The following is a 21,164-nucleotide window of genomic DNA, read 5'->3' on the forward strand; positions in this document are numbered from 1 at the left end:
ATGATTGAACTCAGGATTCAGACAAGATAGAGCAGCACATGAATGCTAAGTGCCTACAAATTTAAAGAAGGGAAGCACAAAAAATTGGAGAACTGGAAAAGACCAAATTAGAATTTTAATGGTTATGAGAAACACATAGAAATAACAAATATTGGGAGAAATGTACTATGTTTTCACTTAGTATTTGTGGTAGAATGTTTTCAAATGGCCCCAGTCCTCCACTATTCCCTGGATCTATCTCCATCACAAAGTGACTTTTCTGTACCTGCCATTAAGAAGCTGAGTCTCTTGTCCTTACTTTGTATTTGAGCTGACTTTGTGATTTTTCTTTAGCCAACAGAATGTAGCAAAAATGAAATTTTGCCAGTTCTAACCTTACATCTTAAGTAGTCTCACCTGCTTTCATTTTGGCTCCTGTTCCTGTGCCTCCACCGTGAGACCATGCCTTGACTGGCCTGTCTAAAAATTAGACAGGACTGAACAGGATAGGCAGCCGAGTTAATCTAGCTTGGGCACAGGATACAGGAGAAATCCTAGTCAACGTCAGCAGAGCCGCCTTGACAACCCACAGCTGAACACAGATGCATAAGAAGTTATCAAGACCAGTTCAGAACAGAACTACCCAGCCTGCCCATAGCGTCAGGACCAAAATAACTTGCATTGCAGTGTGTCGCTAGGTGTTTCGGGCGCTTATTGCACAATGTAATGGTAATAACTGATGCAGTATTTTTCTTTGATAGGTAAATATAGACTATTTTTTGCAATGTATTTCATAGGAAATACTTGCTTACCATTTCCTCTAAACACTTTGGCACGTCAGATTTGTTCTTAAAGTACGTCTCTCTGAATGTGTATAAGAAGTGGTGCAACCAGTTCAGAGTATCTTCCTATGGACTTAATACTATCAGTGCATTCAAGATCTGATTAGCCATTTGGCAATGATTTCCTGGTGTTGGGATTCCCATAGGGATAAGGAAAATCTGAGCTAGTCTCTAAGATACGAGCGTCTGTTTTTTTAGCTCATGCCTTAACTAATGAAACACATAACTTAAATGTTATACTGAGAGGCTTCCCATGAGCTTTTTTAAATAGATACTGTATTTGGAGTAAGAAAGACCTGGGCAAAAGTTTCAGTTCTATCACATACTCTTTATATAACCTAAGTCAAATTAGTTTGTTTTTTGAGCATCAGTTTCTCAACTATAAAATGACTGAGGTATGACTAGCTCAGTATTAGTTACAAAGTAAGCACTCAATATATGCTAAGTATAATTTTGTTATGATACATCTCATAACCTTCAGTGATTTTGGTATTATATTTTCAATTTAATTTTTTTAACTATACTACTGTTCCTTCCAAAACACACACATCACTATTTGATAGGTACTTTAAAAGTTCAGTTTTCTAAGGCTCTTTAAAAAATTTAGAATATAGCTATATTTGTTATTAAATATATTTATATTGTGTTATTTAATTATATCCTTTATTTTTCTAGAGAAGACTAAGAAGGTTCATAAAATAACAAATATCTGGCAAAATAAAGTAGAAACATGTTGCAAAGATTTCACCAAGGTAGAGGTACCAATAGATCTAGAAATGAGGCTAAAACACAAAACATTTGGTAACATTTTGTCTCTAACTTCAATAGCAGACAATTAGAAGAGAAAATAGGTTAAGTGTATGATTTATAATGTCTGTAAGGTGAAAGCAAATTAATTTCCCCCCAGTTTTTCTCAAAGAGGACACTATAACCTAATGAACAAAATTCTCAGCCACATCTCTTGCTCTACACAGCTTTGAATTGCATAGGGCTATTTCTTATAAAGTCACTCAATACAAGACTAATGAAATTACACCAAATCACAATTTAATAAAATAGCCCTATTGGGCACTGATACAATAGACTTCAGGTGTCCTGCTATCTGATGAGCTGAATAAAAGCATAGATGTCATGGTATGTAGAGAAATAGATGGACTATATAGTCTTCAGTCAATCCTTTCTAAGTATTATTTTATTTTAAACTGACTTTTTATATTGGACAGTAGTGAGTTTAATATTATATTCCGTGACAAAAATGTAGAATACAGGTCATCTATATTGGCTGCTAATTACTATATGGTGAACTTGTCATTGAGCCAAAATTGATATGATGTTACTAAAAACGAAGAAGCCATGGGAAACATATTTTAATACATATAGCCACCCCAATACTCTCAGGGTTGAATGGAAGGAGAAGTGGCTGACAGTTCTCTTTAGTTTTTAATTTTGGGTTCACATAGTTCTTAGGAAGATGATAAATGAATTTTAACACATAGTCATTACCTATGTCAGCTGTTTATATAAAATAAAGAATCTAATTTTTCAGGATCATTTGAATATTAGCTCATAAAGAGGAAAAATAGTATATTTCTCATTCCCTTTATCTTACTAATAAGTGATAATTTTTCCTTTCCCTTTTTCTTATGAAGTCTTCTTTATCCCCATTTTTCTCCTTTCCTCTTCTTTTGATCAAAGGAATTTATTAAATGCCCATGTCTGTGTGGCTCCCTGCCAAGCTCTATAGAAACAGTCCTTGCCTTTTAGAGCTTGCGTGGTGAGACAGACAATGACAATGTCAATAGACATATCTAAGGCAAATGTTAAATACCACAATGCTTTTAAATACAGGCAAGCAGTCCTTTCTTTAAAACTGTTCTCTCTGGAATCCACAACTTTTCTTCCTTTTACATCTCTGATGTTCTCCTTTCCCAATATTGCTGAATCTTTTCATAAACTGTGCTTTGCATGAGATGTCCTCTAGATTTTTTAATCAGTTCAGCCAATGCACCCTATAACTTGAATTATTTTTACAGAATATTTATACACTTATGATCTACGGCATAAGCAAAGGTTGCCCTTGCTCCTCCAGGCATAGCCCCATCATCCGAAGCAGATGGTTTATTCTACTTATGTTAAGGTAGGAAAGTCTTATTTAATAGTCCTTGGGGGTCTGAGAAATGAAGGCAATTGCATAACAGAAATACTGGATGTGCTGTAGTTCAGGCTGTAAAATAGATTCCTGTGCACAATCTACATGAACTGCAGCTACTCGGCTGCTTTTTACATGCACATGGATCCATCTGCAATTTTATAATGTCTGTTCACTTGGAAAAATATGATTATAAAATCCTCAAGTATTTGCCAGGATGGGAGTTTTGGGTGTAGGTGGAATTCGTGTATAGTGTCTCTGAATTGTAAAATTAAAAACAAATCAACAAATAAACAGCAAGTTATTTTTCTATATTAACAGCTTAATGCCCATAATACAGATCAAATCACGGGCGTGGTAGCCAGCTCATAATTTATAAGGAAAGATTGAATTTGTTATAACTGTTCTTTAGGTGTCTGAATGTCAGTGTTCAGGAGTATATTATAACAATACCACTCTTTTTATTTATTCAGTGAGGGAACTAATGTACAGGAAGACAGAATGCAAATAAGTTCTGCTTAAGTTTTATTTCAGTTAAAGCATCATGAACATAGGTTAAAACAAAGTTTATTGTTTTTTATATTGTCATTCTCCTCTTCTCCCAAAGCAGAGTCACATTACATTAAAATAAGGCCCATGTGGTAAAATATTTGTTATTCCATAACATATGGACATCTTATTATTAAAATTTGATCAGTTGTAAGTGACTAAAATCCATTACAAACTGGTTAAAAAAAAATCTATCACCTGTCATCTCATCTATCATCTATCACTTATCTATCACCTATCTATCATCTATCATCTATCATCTATCATCTATCAATCTATCTATCTATCATCTATCTATCTATCTATCTATCTATCTATCTATCTATCTATCTATCTATCATCTATCTATCTATCTATCTATCTATCTATCTATATCTATCTATCTATCTATCTATCTATCTATCTATCTATCTATCTATCTATCATCTATCTATCTATCATCTATCTATCTATCATCTATCTATCATCTATCTATCTATCTATCTATCTATATCTATCTATCTATCATCTATCTATCATCTATCTATCTATCTATCTATCTATCTATCTATCTATCTATCTATCTATCTATCATCTATCTATCATCTATCTATCTATCTATTTATCTATCATCTATCTATCTATCTATCATCTATCTATCTATCTATCTATCATCTATCATCTATCTATCTATCTATCTATCTATCTATCTATCTATCTATCATCTATCTATCTATCATCATCTATCTATCTATATATCATCTATCTATCTATCATCTATCTATCTATCATCTATCTATCTATCTATCTATCTATCTATCTATCTATCTATCTATCTATCTATCTATCATCTATCATCTATCTATCATCTATCTATCTATCTATCTATCTATCTATCTATCTATCTATCTATCTAATCTATCTATCATCTAATCTATCTATCTATCATCTATCTATCATCTATCTATCTATCATCTATCATCTATCTATCTATCATCTATCATCTATCTATCTATCTATCTATCTATCTATCTATCTATCTAATCATCTATCTATCTATCTATCTATCTATCTATCTATCTATATCTATCTATATCTATCATCTATCTATCTATCTATCTATCTATCTATCATCTATCTATCTATCTATATCTATCATCTATCTATCTATCATCTATCTATCATCTAATCATCTATCTATCATCTATCTATCTATCTATCTATCTATCATCATCTATCTATCTATCTATCATCATCTATCTATCATCTATCATCTATCTATCTATCATCATCTATCTATATCTATCTATCATCTATCTATCATCATCATCTATCTATCTATCTCATCTCATCTGTGTATCATCTGTCTGTCCATTGTGAAAAAATAGCTGGATAATATACCTTCTGGGGCCTTATCTTTGCCCCAGATCACATTTATTGAGGATGTAATCTGAGCTGTTGTCAGAAGAATAGGGATACAGATGCTGAGGATAAAAACAGCTGTCCACTGTACTGATGAGATGTGAAAAATGGAATAAAGAATTCCCTCTGCAGTATTCTAGGCAGCATCATAGACGACATAACATAACAGCAAATAGCTGTTAGGAAAAACGCAGGTCTGTGTTCATGGGTTAACATATACTTATTGTCCCTAATCCCAGGAGGAATAGCATCCTAGAAGGATCCTCAAGTATCCAGAGAATTGCTATATCTGGGTCTAATTAAAATTTAACCTTTTAGATAAGTTTTATTAAAACATAAATTTATTCTATAACCTCTAGAGATGCAGCATGTACAGTATGGTACTAAAAAGAGTCAAGTAAATTTATGAAAAATGTCTGAATAATCAGCCAAAACTTCAATATAAATGTATGCAAATTTGTGGAACATTGATATAAAATCTGAGAAGTATCCTCAGGAATTTTCCTTTTTATTATGTTAATGGTCAAGATCAATTGAAACATGAAATGTATGGAGATTTATGGACTTTTATTTAATGTAAATGTTGTCAATTTTTCAAGGTAAAATACTTAATACAAGCCATGCAGATTTGGATTTAATATGTAGGAGAAGTTGGGAGAAATTTGTTTACACTGAGTCTTTTTTATAGGAGGAGCTTATCAAGAAGCATTATAAATTCTAAACTGAGTTCTCAAAGATTTTAGGCTCTGGGTTTAATTAGGGTGACTGTATTCCAGTTTGCTCAAGATGGACTCAACTTATAGCCATTCATTGTCTTGGCACCACATCCTGTCTGTTTTAAACTGTTCCGGAGTTGTTGGTTTTTTGTAATAAAATTTTAATAATAGTTGCATTAAACTAAGAATAAGATTTGTTTATTTGACCCCCAATTTTTTCTTACTGTTTCTGCCATGGATTCTACTAATAGTGTGGGAGATGCCTGTGCAATTAACAGCCTTCTCTAATATAAAATATGAAACACAATCAGTGATAATTGACATTTCCTTTTCCAACCCTTTTCAGATAAGATGTGGTTAACACCTTCTAATCATAAATCTCTGCAATGTGCTCTCTATTAAAAGAAAGTGTCCCTTCACACAGGAGGGTAGGAACACTGGCCTCTTCCCAGTCTTCCACTTTGTCGCCCCTGGTGGACACTTGGTACGATAGCTCGTTGTGCCTTGACCCATGCAGTGGCCTGCTGAATGCATGAAGCTCCAGGTTTCCTTTTACTGGGATAGGTGCTAAACCTTAAAAATACGTGGGATATATGCATGGAAAATAGAGGCTTTACACTGAGTTGTTGTTTTTTTTATAGGAAGAGTTTACCAAGAAACATTATAAACTCTAAACTGATTTATCAAAGATTTTAGGCTCTGGTTTTAATTAGGGTGACCATATCCCAGTTTGCCCAAGATAGATTCAGCTGGTATCTATTATCCTGGCACCATATCTTTTTTATTCTCTTGCTATAGAGAATATAAAGAGCAGTATGAATGTTTTTATTAAAGTGAATTTTGGAGAAATAAGACAGCAGCTTAGGTAACAGCTGAACCCACCGCCTCCCGCAACCACATCAAAATTACAACTAAAATACAGAACCACTGTCACTCAGAGCCTCCTGAGATCTGGCTGAACAGAAGCCCCACAACCAGGGAGCTGAAGAGGCACTGAGACCATAGGAGGGGCAGAGACGCGGGCGGATCGGGGCTGGATCCCGGAGACTCAGCCATGGGCCCACACCCAGTGCTGAGGTTGAAACCCGGGAGGGAATCTCGGTGGTGGAGGTTTACTGGAGGAGTGATGAGTCCCAGCCCCACATCAAGCCCCCAGCCCAGGGCTCCAGGGCCAGGAAGAGAAGCCCCCACAACTCTGAGTGTGAAACCAGCGGGGACTGTCACTGAGGGTCACGGAGGCTTCAGGAGCCCCAGCAGCTCCTCTTGAAGGGCCCACGCACGAATTCACTCAGCTGGAAACGACCTGGGACACTGGGGAGGAACTAACCTGCCTGAAATCCGGGCGAGAGGTGGAGGGCGGCTTCCTCCCAGGCAGAAGGGCTGGCAGAGGCCATGGCTCCTTTGGCGAGTTCTCCCGGCACACAGCCCACAGGCAGGTGCCATATTTGAATCGCCAGCACCTGACTCACACCTTTGGCCCCGCCCCGTGATTCCCAGAGGCCCCGCCCCTCCCCACCTGCAGGCTCACCCAGGCCATTTCCAGGAGCTTTTCTGTGCAAGTGGCCTCTCAAGCCTCATGCTTAGGTCTTTCCTAAAATCTCTCAAACAAGCAGCAGCGGGCCCCATATGGCTTGATAAGTTCCCCAGGCCTGGCACTAGCGGCAGCCTGCATTGGCTCAAAGCTTGGCCTCTCCTGGACACCTCCAAGCCCAGCACAAGTAGCAGCCAACTACGGTTTGCTGTGTAGCTCATGCTGGGTGGCCCTGGGCAAGGCACTGGCACAAGCTGACTTTGCACCTTCCGGGAGGCCCCAGAGACAGTGCACCTGGTGGTCAGACTCGACCACACTGGATTACAACCCTACCACATCCATCAGTGACGCACTCAAGGGGTGCACTTGGTGAACATCAAAGCTACACTGAAGTAAATCCTGCTCCATAGGGGTGTCTCCAGCACAGCAGCTCTCTGGCTGTAGTTGCAGCTGGTCCTCACAGCTGATTGGCTGGGGGGTCAATTCCTCCCAGTTACGCCAACAGCAACCAAGGCTCAACTACGATAGGACAGTGCACATGACCCACACAGGGGAGCACCTAGAAGGCCCAACTCAGGTGACTGGGGAGGCTGAGCCACGGGACCCTACAAGACACCTACTACACAAAGCCACTCTACAAATTCCAGGAGACATAGCAGCTCTACCTAATACATAGAAACAAACACCAGGAAGCAGCCAAAATGCAGAGGCAAAGAAACATGTCACAAAGGAAAGAATAGAAGAAATCTCTAGAAGAGGAACTAAATGAAATAGATCCAAGCAAGCTAACAGATACAGAGTTCAGAATTTTGTTTATAAGATATTTAAGCAGACTGTTAGGGAAATAACTGGGAAAATTGATAACATAATAAAGTACCAATTTGAAATGAAGTCTACATGAACTGAAATGAAGAATAATTTACATGGAATCAACAGTAGAGTAGAGGATGCTGAGAATCAAATCAGCAATTTGGAACATGAGGAAACAAAAAACACTCAACCAGAACAGCAAAAAGAAAAAAGAATCCAGAACTATGAAGATAGTATAAGGAGCCTCTGGGACAACTTCAAGAGGCCCAACATTCATATTATTGCAATGCCAGAAGGGGAAGAAAGAGACCAAGAAATTGAAAACCTATTTGAAAAAAACAATTACAGAAAACTTCTCCTACCTGGGGAAACAAATAGACTTACAAGTCCAGGAAGCACAGAGGGTCCCAAACAAGAGGAATCCAAAGAGACCCACAGCAAGACACATCATAATTAAAATGCCAAAGGTTAAAGACAAAGGGAGAATCTTAAAAGCAGCAAAAGAAAATCAATTAGTTACCTACAAGGGAACACCCATATGACTGTCAATTGATTTCTCAACAGAAACTTTGCAGTCCAGAAGGGAGTGGAAAGAAATATTCAAAGTGATGAAAAACATGGAATTACAACCAAGATTGCTCTACCCAACAAAGCTATCATTTAGAATTGAAGGTCAAAGAGCTTCACAGATAAGAAAAAGCTAAAGGAGTTCATCACCACCAGACTAGCACTACAGGGAAAGTTGAAGGGTCTTCTTTAAGAAGAAGCTAATGAACAATAGAATCTGATGAACTAAATAGATCCAGGGGCATTGACTCATGTAACAGATGATCATATTTCAGAGGAAAGAGGGAAGGGGGGGTGGAGGGTGGGAATAGATTAACCAAAGAAGTTATATGCATATATGCATTACCCATGGACACAGTTAATAATTGGGTGAAGGCCTTAGGAGGGGGTGGGAGCACAGTGGAGGGGGTCAGTTGGGAGGAAAAAATGGGACACCTGTAATACTCTCAACAATAAAGATAAATTAAAAATAAATAAATAAATATATAAGTAAAGTGAATTTTAAAATGAATGGCATGCATATAAACCTATTTATTTATTATATTTGAAGTTTGTACTATACCTTTTTGGCAGAAATGGGCTCACAGAAACAACATATGTACATAATAAAAAAATTAATCCTAGCCCTATTGTCTATCTAGTTCTCAAAATAAATTTGAAGATGAATTTACAACTTTCACAACATATTTGTCAACAGCTGCTCTCCACCATGGGACTCCTGACCACATGAAAACCAGGAAACACAAATCTGCTACAACAGGGTCACTATCTCCTTCAAAAAGATGTAATTATTTTGCCCTAGCTGGTTTGGCTCAGTGGTTAGAGCTTTGACCTGCTCTAACCACTAAGGGTCTATATCTGATTCCATCAAGGGCATGTACCTCGGTTTCAGGCTGGATCCCTGGACCCAGAGTGTGTGCAGGAGGCAACCGATTGATGTGTCTCTCTCACATTGATCTCTCTCTCTCTCTCTCCCTCTCACTCTCTCTGAAAAGCAACAGAAAAAAATATCCTCAGGTGAGGATTAACAACAACAAAATTGTAATTATTTTTAAAAGACTGTGATCATTGATGATGGTTTCATAGGTAAAGCTGTAAAATGCCTGTTGGCATATTCTGAAGGATGGCTTTTCATTTTCATCCAATGACTAGCCTTCAAAATTAATTTCACTAATTTTTATATTAGAGCATTGTTTACATAAAATACAATTCACCCAGAAGATGAACTTCCAAACTCACTCATTTTTTGTCCCAAATTTTCTTAAGAACATGGAAAGAAAAATAAAGAAATAACTTTTAATGTGTTGGTTATGTTAGCACATGAAAACTTTTATAAACAGTTAGATGATGCTCAGTTTTAAGTATATCATCAGAAATTTGAAAAAACAATAAATTGATTCAGTTAATGGTTATTTTTCCCATTCTAATTGTTGGAGTCAATGTAAAACCTTTGACTGCTCCTTTTGTTCATAGTGAAACATCTGACATTACTATGAATGCTTTTAAAAATTTATTTTTAAAGTTTATCACTAAAAATAAATATATGTGTTTGTGTGATGAAAATACAAATACCAAGTTTTGTAGAATAGAGCATAGAGATAGAAAATTGTCCTACTAAATTAAGAAATGTATGAAACATAAGTGTTCTTGAAATTGCCTTTAGTGCAAGCATACAAAAAAAATCTGTGATATTCCAATAATCAAATAAAAGCTGTTGTTTTCAAAATTTAAAATATCTTATATTTTAGTTGTTTTCTTTTTAATGTAATTTATTTAAAATGTTCAACAAATGGAGCAAAAAACTTTCGGTTTAGAAACTTCAGTTACTGAAATTGCAGCTACTGAAAAAGTCTTGCAAACTGGAAGACCCTAGAATTTATTCCTATAACAGCAAAAGAGGAAAACAATGCAGTACATTATACAAGTGCAAATGAATTGGAAAACTTAGTTCTGAATGTTTATATTATTATTTGCAATATCTTGACTTATAGAAGAAATCTTTTGATGGAACATATATTATTAATTGGATATATTTCTATTTTTTGCTAAAGTGAAACAAAATTGATGAAGTCTTTAATTTGCATTATTTAAATTTAGAAAACATAAAGCTAGCATAAGTAGAAACAATTTATTTTATGTGCATTTTCTTGTGAAAAAATATTTATCAAAGAAAAATATTTTCAATGGAGGCAATCCTTTGAAAAATATTTGGACTGAAATATTTGTACATTTCAATATGAAAAATATTTAAAAATTGAGAATATCCTCCTTTTTACAGAATTTGATTTGTTCTTACTAAGCACCTCGGCATTTGTAGAGAGAGTATTTTCTTCATTAGAAATATTTTAAAGTATTATGATCTAGAGATAAGAATCATTTGGAGTTGAAGGCAATTTAAAATTTGTTGACATGAGATGTAGCTTTGAAGATAACTTATGAAAAAGGTTTTAAAAATTGTATTTAAAATATTCTTAACAAAAGGTGCTTAACATTGTAGTAGAAACAGACACATAAGTCACTATAACCTAAATTTGTACAAAATCTAAATATATATATAAATGATTCTGCTAATATATTTTTAAAATTTTAGAAAATCAAACCACAGATTATTTTTTTACTTAAAACTCATTGGTATGTTTCTTTAGAAATAACTTTTGCTTTGAAAATATAATAAAACAATTTTACAGATCTACCAATATTTTTAAAATTTGTAAATGAGTATTTTAAATGTTCTAGATTTATCTAGGATTAGATTTCATAACAACTAGACAAATGTCTATCAGACAGTTAACCAAAACAAGCTTTCCCTTCATATCTATCTATCTCTATATCTTTATACCTATTTCTATATCTACTTCTATATCTATATATCTACATCTAATCATCTATATCTACATCATCTGCATTTAATATGTATCATTATCTATATCATCTATATCTAAATCTATATCTAATCATCTATATATAATCTATATCTATTTATCTATATATCTATATATATATCATCTCTATCTCTATCATCTCTACCTCTATCTCTACCTCTATATCATCTAATCTATCAAAGAAAGAAAGATGATAGACAGATGATAGATGATAAATGATAGATATAGATAGATGATAGATAGATGATAGATGATAGATAGATAGAAGATAGATAGATAGATAGATAGATGATAGATAGATAGATAGATAGATAGATAGATAGATAGATGATAGATGATAGATAGATGATAGATAGATAGATGATAGATAGATATAGATAGATAGATAGATAGATAGATAGATAGATGATAGATAGATAGATAGATAGATAGATAGATAGATAGATAGATAGATAGATAGATAGAGATAGATGATAGAAATGTCCTATTCCCTGGCAAATCAAATGTCTGTAACAAACTAGCCCATATTGCCAATTAAAATGGGGAATAGTTGAATTAGAGAGAGGTGAACATCTTGAAAGAATTAGTGAGGAAAGTAAGGATAGATTTCTGAAAATAATGTTTCAGTCTATTAGAGAAAGAACAACTATGTGGAACCCTTTTTTTTTTTGGTCTAATTCAAAAGGTGGGCATGAAGATACTTGAAGTATAAGGATCAGAGATAAACACACTTGCACACACACACACACACACACAAACCTAGTTTAACTTGAGCAAATCTCTATCTTTGCATTGAACCTAATTTATTAGAGGTAGTCCTCCAAGTAATTTACTGACCCATAGCTACATATGAAAATGTGGAAATCACCCAGCCTAATTTCTGAAGCTAGGAATCACATCGAGCACTCATTTTCAAAATGTCATGGTTGAGCTAGATTTTCCACTGACTTTCAGTTAAATTTCTTCCTGTGTATATTTCCCCTTCAGGTGCCAAAACTTTACAGACATGAGAGAGATATATAAGCAGGAAACTGTTGTGGTGATGCCTGAGAATTCATACCAGTCTCCACATGTTTTACAGTTTATTTCTGATTGTGAAAGTAGTCAAACAATTTAAAAGAAAATTATTTTTCACACATATCCTGAAATCCATGCATACATTCGATAAATATTTACTGAATTTTTATGTTAAAAAGTTTATATACATGGAGGAGGGCGGGTGGGTGGATGCGGAGAGAGTAACCGAAGAATTTATATGCGTATATGCACAACCCAAGGACATGGACAATGGTGGGGAGAGGAAATGGGGAGGGGGAAGGAAAGGGGTGGAACGGGTCATTGGGAAGAAAAAGGGACATCTGTAATATTTTAAACAATAATAAAATTTTTTAAAAAAGTTTATATACAAATACCATGTGATTTCTACAGCTATTGGTAGTCATCTTTTCTGTTCATAATTATAAAATGAATCTCACCGAGGTGATAGCTACGCTAATTTTAAGTTATTTATTTGGTATTAACATCTTGCATAATTTCTTTAGGAGATTCTGGCAAAGTAATTGGTGTTCTGGAGATACAGTTTGTGAGCAGAGCTTGCCTATTGAGTAAAAAGTGGACCATAGATTAGGTTATTTGAGTGTTGCAAAAATTCCATTATTAGAAACTCTTGCCTTTAAATTCTGAAAACATTTTAGCATTCTAAATGACATTCTTTTTATGATGCCACTATACCTGCAAAAGGATATGAGATGGTAAAGATCCAGATGTAAGTGGGCTGGTGTTTTACCCTTTTGATCCCTTTGTCAGCTTATCAGTGCTGCCTACATGATGGGAAAGACTTTTTTAAAAGGTAATTCTGAATCTGAAAATTGTCCTCTTCCTGTTGAAGTCATTGTGTATAAGTAATTACTCATTCTGGGACTATAAGTGGCAAAAAGGAATCCATTTCCTGATATTTCTCAGTAGTAATGAATATTTTGAAGTGTACACATTAGCAGAGAATGCCGTTCTTAAAATGAAGTATTTTGTGCAATTATGCACAAACAGGAAAATATCATTATTTTATGAATACCTTAGCATTTTAGAAACAATGTTGACTAAAACTCAAAGTTTTTAATGTAAGCAATTATGAACACTATTCAGATGTTAGTTAATGGGGATTACGGGAAAACCAGTAAATGACAAGGAAATGAAAAGATTACAAAAAGGTAGCAATGGATCGATCAAAACCAGAATAAAGATATTTCTGTATAGAGACACTTCCTTTAGTCTTATTAGGTATAGTGAGAGGAATAATACTAGAATCATATTTTATTTGATATGTATTCTAGTATGTATATATGTATGTGTATCTATCATCTATCTATATCTATCTATATCTATCTATCATCTATCTATATCTATTATCTATAGTCTATCTACCTATCTATCTATCTATCATCTATCTATCATATACCTATCTATATCTATCTATCTATCTATCATCATCTATCTATCTATATCTATCTATCAATCATCTATCATCTATCATCTATCCATATCTATCTATATCTATCATCTATCTATCTATCATCTATCCATCTATCATGGACCTGAGGTAAAATTTCTGTTCCCACTTAAAATGTACAACTCAGAGTTTTGACAAATGTACGCCTTTGTGATATCGTCACTTCAATGAAACTACAAAACATATTCTTCACCCACAAGATGTCCTCTAACTACAGTATCAGGCAAATGATGATTTCCTTTTTGTCACTATTGATTAATTAACACTTTCTGGGTTATATATTTATATATCCATCTATACCTATATCTACACCTATACCTATATCTACATATATCACCTATATCTATATCCATATCTATATCATATCTACATATATCTATATTTATATCTATCTATATCTATCATCTATCTATATCTATATATGACTATCTACTTATCTCTCTCTCTCTCTATTTATGTATTATCAATTTATCTATATAGTAGATGTAATCATATAGTCTGTTCTCTTTGGGTATGACTTCTTTTATTCTGCATAACTTGAAATGCACTTATTTTGCTGCATTTATCAGTAATTTCTGGTTGCTTTGTAGATTTTGTTGCATGGATATATCTTATATATTATTTATCCATTTACTTATTGTTGGACATGTGGGTTGTTCACCAGTTTTTGGATATTGCCAATAAAACAGCTATGAACATTCATGTACAAGTGTTCATGTGGAAATATGACAAACAACCTAATAAAAATGAGCTAAAGTTTTGAGCGGACACTTCACAAAAGAAGATATGTGAATAAAAACAAAAAAAGATGCTCAAAATAATTTATCAGCAGGAGAATACAATTCAAAAACCTCAGTCAGATATCAATATATACTAATTAGAGGGGCTAAAATTTTAAATGACTAAAGATATTCAAGTTCTTGCAAAATGCAGTGATCCTGGAGCACTCATAAACTGCTTGTGAGAATGTAAAATTGTGCGATCACTTGGAAAATTGTGTGAGAGTTTCTAAAATAATTGAAAATACATCTATCATGTAACTCAGTTGAATCTCACCTAGGTATTTACTCAAGAGAAACAGAATCTTATTTTAAAAGCAGTATATTGAGCAGAAATCTGAGCTTTGTTATTCTGACTGTGACTTTGGGCAGGTTGGTTAAACAATCTGAGCTTTAATTTTCTCACTGTTAAAAAATTGAAAATAAATAATATACTTATAAAGAGTTTTGCATAGCACCTAGAATATACTGATACTCAATAAGTGATAGTTACTTTCCTCCATATGTTGTTTATTTGGTTCTAAAACATTCAGCTTGTATTGTGTATTCATCCTCTCTAAATTATTTTATACACTTGTCTAAAGTTTAAACCTCTAAAAGAATTATTGAGCTGAAAAATTTAAGCCCGGTGAATTTAACCATGGGAAGTGGTAAAGGTTTTATAGGATCAGGTAAGTTGTTTATTGTGCGGAATGCTGTCCAGCTACTGTCATATAAAAACAAGGCACAGGGTAGGGGAGCACTTGAGATCTTTGTCCCCAGCATATGTCATCAATTTGGCACAAATAAACTCGTATAACATAAAATTAAATTAAAAAAAGACCCAGGGAATGCCCAACTCCTTGGCAAGGATACCGGCAAGGCAAGTGAAGAGACACCCGTCTCATGATTCTTCCATATCGACTTTCTCGTGACCTTTGTTAAGTACAAATTTGAAGACAATTAGAATATATTCTCTGCTTTCCTTATATTACCATATTTCAAAACTCATATAACTATTCAGACTTGGTAAATATATCAGTAATTGTTCATTTAACCACTGGATGTTTATTGACTAAGAAGGGATTCTTGTAGGACCAAGCAGTGGGAAGGATTGTTGGTTGCAGGACCTCGCTGTAACCTCAAGGAAACGGGCCAAGCGCATGTGAAACACATTAACTATGAGCAGAGCGTTATAGAAGTTGCGGGTTCAAAGTAACTGTCACTGGGGAAGACATCAGTGATAAGGAGGTGAATGAAGACCCAGCTAGGCGTCTCAGACGTGTTTGATAACAGTTTTATGAAAAGGGTAAGAGGTAGTAATGCTTTAAGTCAAACTAAGACAAAATAGCGTAGTGTGTCTGAAGTGGAAACTTTACATAATTGAGGAGGGCTCAAGAAGCTGACAAGATAAGCAGTGGCCTGAGTGTTAGGGAATAGCATTTATACTTCGGTTATAAGGAACTGCTGAACATTTTACCTGTGGCTACAGCATGATCAGGAAATGTGTTTAAGAAAGAATAAATCTATAGGCAGGTTAAGACCGATTGAGCATCTGAGCACCTGGAGGTAGCACAGACACCGGGAGAATATCGAGGTGACTTTGGTGATAATCTCGGACCAATGCTAATCTTTTAACTCAATACTTTTCACTCTACTCCTCTCCCGTGGCCTTTTGTAGTCCTAGCTTTGGGATAATCCTTATTCCCTTGACTTCGAAATGCACTTGGCTTACTGTGCAAACGCTGAATTATCAGGAATGTGAGTTCAGGCCTGTTTCACCTCAGAGAAACATCACAAAATTGAGGATGTGTGGTACTTTTTACAAGGGCTAAAGTGTGTGAATACAGAGAATTATCAACGGCTGTCATTTTAGAAGGAAGATGTTTCTATTTGTTGTGTTGTGTCCTCCAAGGAGCAGTTGAAGATCATATTATTAATAGCGGTGATACATTATGCCCTGGCCAGTGTGGCTCAGCTGGTTGAGCACTGTCCCATGCACCAGAAAGGTCACTGGTTTGATTTCCCATCAGGGCACATGCCCCGGTTACAGGTTCGATCCCCAATCAGGGTGCAGACCAGAGGCAATCGATCAATGTTTCTCTCTCACATTGATGCTTTTTTTCTCTCCCTCTCCCTTCTTCTCATTTTAAAATCAATAAAACTATTTTTTAAAAATGCTGATATATTTGTGTCAGCTAATTAAATCTGTCATATCAAACATAGTCTATTTTGACTGACTCTCTTTATTCCCTCTGTTTCTATTTAGTAAATATAAAGAAAAACAAAGAACGTAATAATAGTAAAAAACCCTTAACTGTCATGGTCAAATTTACCAAAATGCTGACATATAATCCTTTGTGTATTTTATTGCATATGTTAATTTAAAATGAAGCATTTATTGAACTATTTTATATTTGCAGTGATTGTACACTTATAAATAAGCCACCAAGGGTAATAATTCAAAGGTAATGTCTTTGTTCTGGATTTGTTTTATCAACTGGATTATTCCTAAAAATCATCTGGTTTTTTAAGCACCCCATATACTTGTAAACATTGAAGAAAACAGTGATGAAGAGGGACTTTTCTTTTAAAATCTGAAATGAAATTGGTTCTTCAGAATAGTTACCCAATTTAAGGTTTTGTGCTCATAACTTACTCTTGAGCAATTTAGAATTTCCAAATAATTACCTTAAAATAAATTCTTGGAAATACCAGACTGTCTGAGAGTCACACATACAACTGTACAAATGATAATCACATTCTGATGTTTCTAAGAACATGTCTACAAATTCTTATTCAAGACTATGTTGGTGTTAACTCTCTGCTTTACTAAATTGTTTCAAAGCAAGTTTTACTATCAAAACACTATCAAAACAGTTTCCTAGAAAATAAACTAAAAAACTATGTGTTTTGAGGTCCTTAAGCCTTTACTGGGAAATTTGTGGTGGTCTTCTCCAATGGAATGGCTTTCCCACATAAGCCTTGCCAGCTTTCTTCTTTTTCAAGGAATTCAACTCTAATTCTTCCTTTCTTTCCACTGGATGGATTCTGCAGCGTACTGAGGACAGCAACGGACAGGACAAGAAGGGACTCACTCCCTTTCACCTGCTTCCTAACTCTGGGCTACCATTGACTTAAGCCTTTCTGTGTTTGATGACTGTTATATTATTTTTTTTTTAAACTATATCTTTATTGATTTCAGAGAGAGGAAAGGAGAGGGAGAGAGAGAGAGAAACATCAATGATGAGAGAGTCATTGATCAGCCCGCAACCCGGGCATGTGCCCTGACAGGGAATTGAACCCCCATTGCCTGGATCCCAGGTCGACACTCAACCGCTGAGCCACGCCCGGCCAGGCCGTTATATTAATTTTTGACTAACACTATTTCCCAAGGGTAGCTGAGTGCCATTTAGCAAACAAATAAAGAGGGAATTTAAACAAGAGTTTACATAATTCTGGATATAAAATATAGATTTTTGGCTGCACATTTCCCCACCTCCAATAACCCTATAAAACTGAGCTACATGCATATAATTTTCTTGAGTTGGACAAGACCATATTTGTATCAACATATTGGTAAATAACTTTCCTTGTTAGTATGTATTTTCTCATCCAAACCCACTTCCCATGTCCCCTCTAATCCCATTGCCTCCCACTGAAGCTAGTAGAATTAACTGATAATTTATAAATCTGGCTTGCAGTCAGTGTGAATCAGATTTTTAAAAAAAATTTTCAATTCACTACAACTTTATAGCACTTAGGGGGAAAGGAAAAAATATATTGCCTCCAATAGGCCCCAGGTATTATATGTGACTGAAAACACAAATTATGTTTATGTTGCAAGCATGATCATTTAACATCCTAATGTGTAGTCTAAAATGTTAGAAGATGAAATATAAGCTGGTTAATGTCGAATCAGTTACTTAAAGCATAAAACTTAATTCATAATTCTCTTTATCACAGAGAATTATTACAAAATTCTTTTACAGTTTAGGAAACCATGCTTTTAAAATTAGTTTTTAAATTAAACCAAACATAATATATGAGTTGAAAATCACGAGATTACCTGTTAGATTGTATCTCCAAAATTCTCTTCTGTTCTTTGTTTCAACTGAAGCTTTTAATTTCATCAATTGCAATTCCAATTGCCCATTAGAGAGGATAGAAGCTTTACAATAGAGCTTACACAGTCCTTAAACAGGATGTTTCGAAAATGTTTTAATAAAATTAGAAAATGTCCACGTTTCACAAGTAGACAACTACATAAACAGCACAATCATATACACATTAAATATATCAATATACAATTTTACATCAAAATATTAAAAATGGTTACATCGAGCTGGGAGAGAATACTGGTTACTTTTGTTTTTTATTTTGTAAACTTCTTCATCCCCAAATTTTTACAGTGAGTCATTATTAATATACTATAAAGAAAATAACATCTTAATTTTAGAAAAAATCATGAATGTGACATGCATACTACACAATCCAGGTATTCAAAAAACATCATATCCCTTCCCTAGTCAGAGAGTATCAAAGAAATGGGTGAAGATATATTTTCCTATCCATCAAAAGGTGTTTAAATTGCCTAGAAAGCAATTGTACTTGAATATCTTACAGCCTTGGCTAAGAAGAACACCATAAAACTTGGAGACAGGGGTTAGCCCTGGGCATGAGGAACCTTCAAAGGAGAAAGTTAAAATGACTCATTGATGCACTAGAGTCTAATTAAGCAAGTGAAGCATGAGGGTGATATCATCCAAAATTGTTCTAACGGTAGGGAAGCGATTATGGAAACTATTGCAATGGTCAAGTTCACTCATAATGAACACATGAATAAAAAACTGTGCATTAGCCACTGAAAGCAAAGTTTTATCTTGACCATATTTTTTTCAATGATAACAAGCAAAGTTAATGCTTACTCCAATTTGCTTTATGGAGAAAAATTGAAAGGTTAAGGCCTTAAATGACCATAAAACTCAAAAAAGTTTTTTTCTGTCAGGCAAATACTGTGGTCAAGGCCATATAAACAAATTGAAAGTAAAAATTTTACTTAGGTAATAATTTTGGCTTCACCTAGAACATATAGATAAACATAATGTAATTCAAGCAAAAGAATAATTGCATATTTGTCTTTAACTCTCACACACCTCTTTTCACACATCTGACCTTTGTGGCTTTCCTATTTTCTGTTTGTCATGGCCCATCTCACTAATAAATTAATGGAATGCAATAATCAGAGGTAATATCTTTAGCAGACTATCACTCCATTTATTCATGGGTTTGTTAGTCATTTGTTTATTAATAGATATTCATGGCATTTTTTCCAAAATGTTTTTTGGAGTGCCTAATAACTGCTAGGTAGTATTCTAATTGATGGAGATATTATAGTTAATTAAGCTAGAAAAGTTTCCACACTCCTAAGACTGATATTCTAAAAGAGGGGAGATGGGCAATAACTAACACAGTTGGGCTGGGGTGTGTCGTTGCGCATTTAACTCACCGTGAGAAAGATGTGTAAGGAAAATACAAGGTTGCCCCTGCAAAGCCACTTGCTAAGCTTCCCCTGTTAGGCTCAATGCTGCTGCTGGGTGTTTGGTTTGTTCCTTGGTTTTAGGTAAGGCTTCTGGATAATTACATTTCCTCTCAGCTGCCTGCCTGCCTTAGTCTCCCCTCAGTCCCCTTTGGATGTGGACCCCAAGCCCACCTCCTTCTTCTCTGTCACACTCAGGCACCTGGGGGGCTTACCCCAGCCTCTGCGTGAACCAATCTCATTCTTCCATGTAGAGATTAACAGACTGCCAGTCTCACCTAGGTGGTTTTTTCATAAATGTGCTAAACCTAAGGGCCTCCTTCATCAGGCTAGACTGTCAAGGTTATTTTGCTTGGTTGGATGTAGACATTTAGAGAGAAAACATCAAGAGATCTTAGTTATCCTATTGCTATTTGAAAACCAGGGGGCTCAATATAATACAGCTGAAAAATTTTCTAACATAATCAGTAATTTTAAGGGGACCTCAAATAAAAATAAGAGGCTTTCTATTTACAAAATCTGAGTGTAAAGTTCATATGGAGAAATAAGCAAGGAAGAGTATCCATAAATTTCTGAAAATGAATAATCCCGAAAGACTAGCTCTACAGTATTATAACACATTTTATGCAATTATAATGCTTTTTAAAATCCCGTAATGTTGATGCATAAATTAAGATAGTTGTAGAGATAAAAATCTATAAATATGTCTAAATACATTTAGAAATTCAATAAAATATAAACTTGGAGTTTCATTTTTGTAATAAATACTATTTTAACAATTCTGTAGACCCATGGAAAACAAATAAATTTAAACCTTATTTCACTTTTGCTACAGAGAGAATTCCATATAGATCAACTATTTAAATATACAAATAAAAATCAGAAACATTCTGGAAGAAACTATGAAAAAATATATATTTATATTTAAATATTTC

The sequence above is a fragment of the Miniopterus schreibersii genome (genome assembly GCF_964146895.1).
Source record: "Miniopterus schreibersii genome assembly, chromosome: 2".
NCBI lineage: Eukaryota > Metazoa > Chordata > Mammalia > Chiroptera > Miniopteridae > Miniopterus > Miniopterus schreibersii.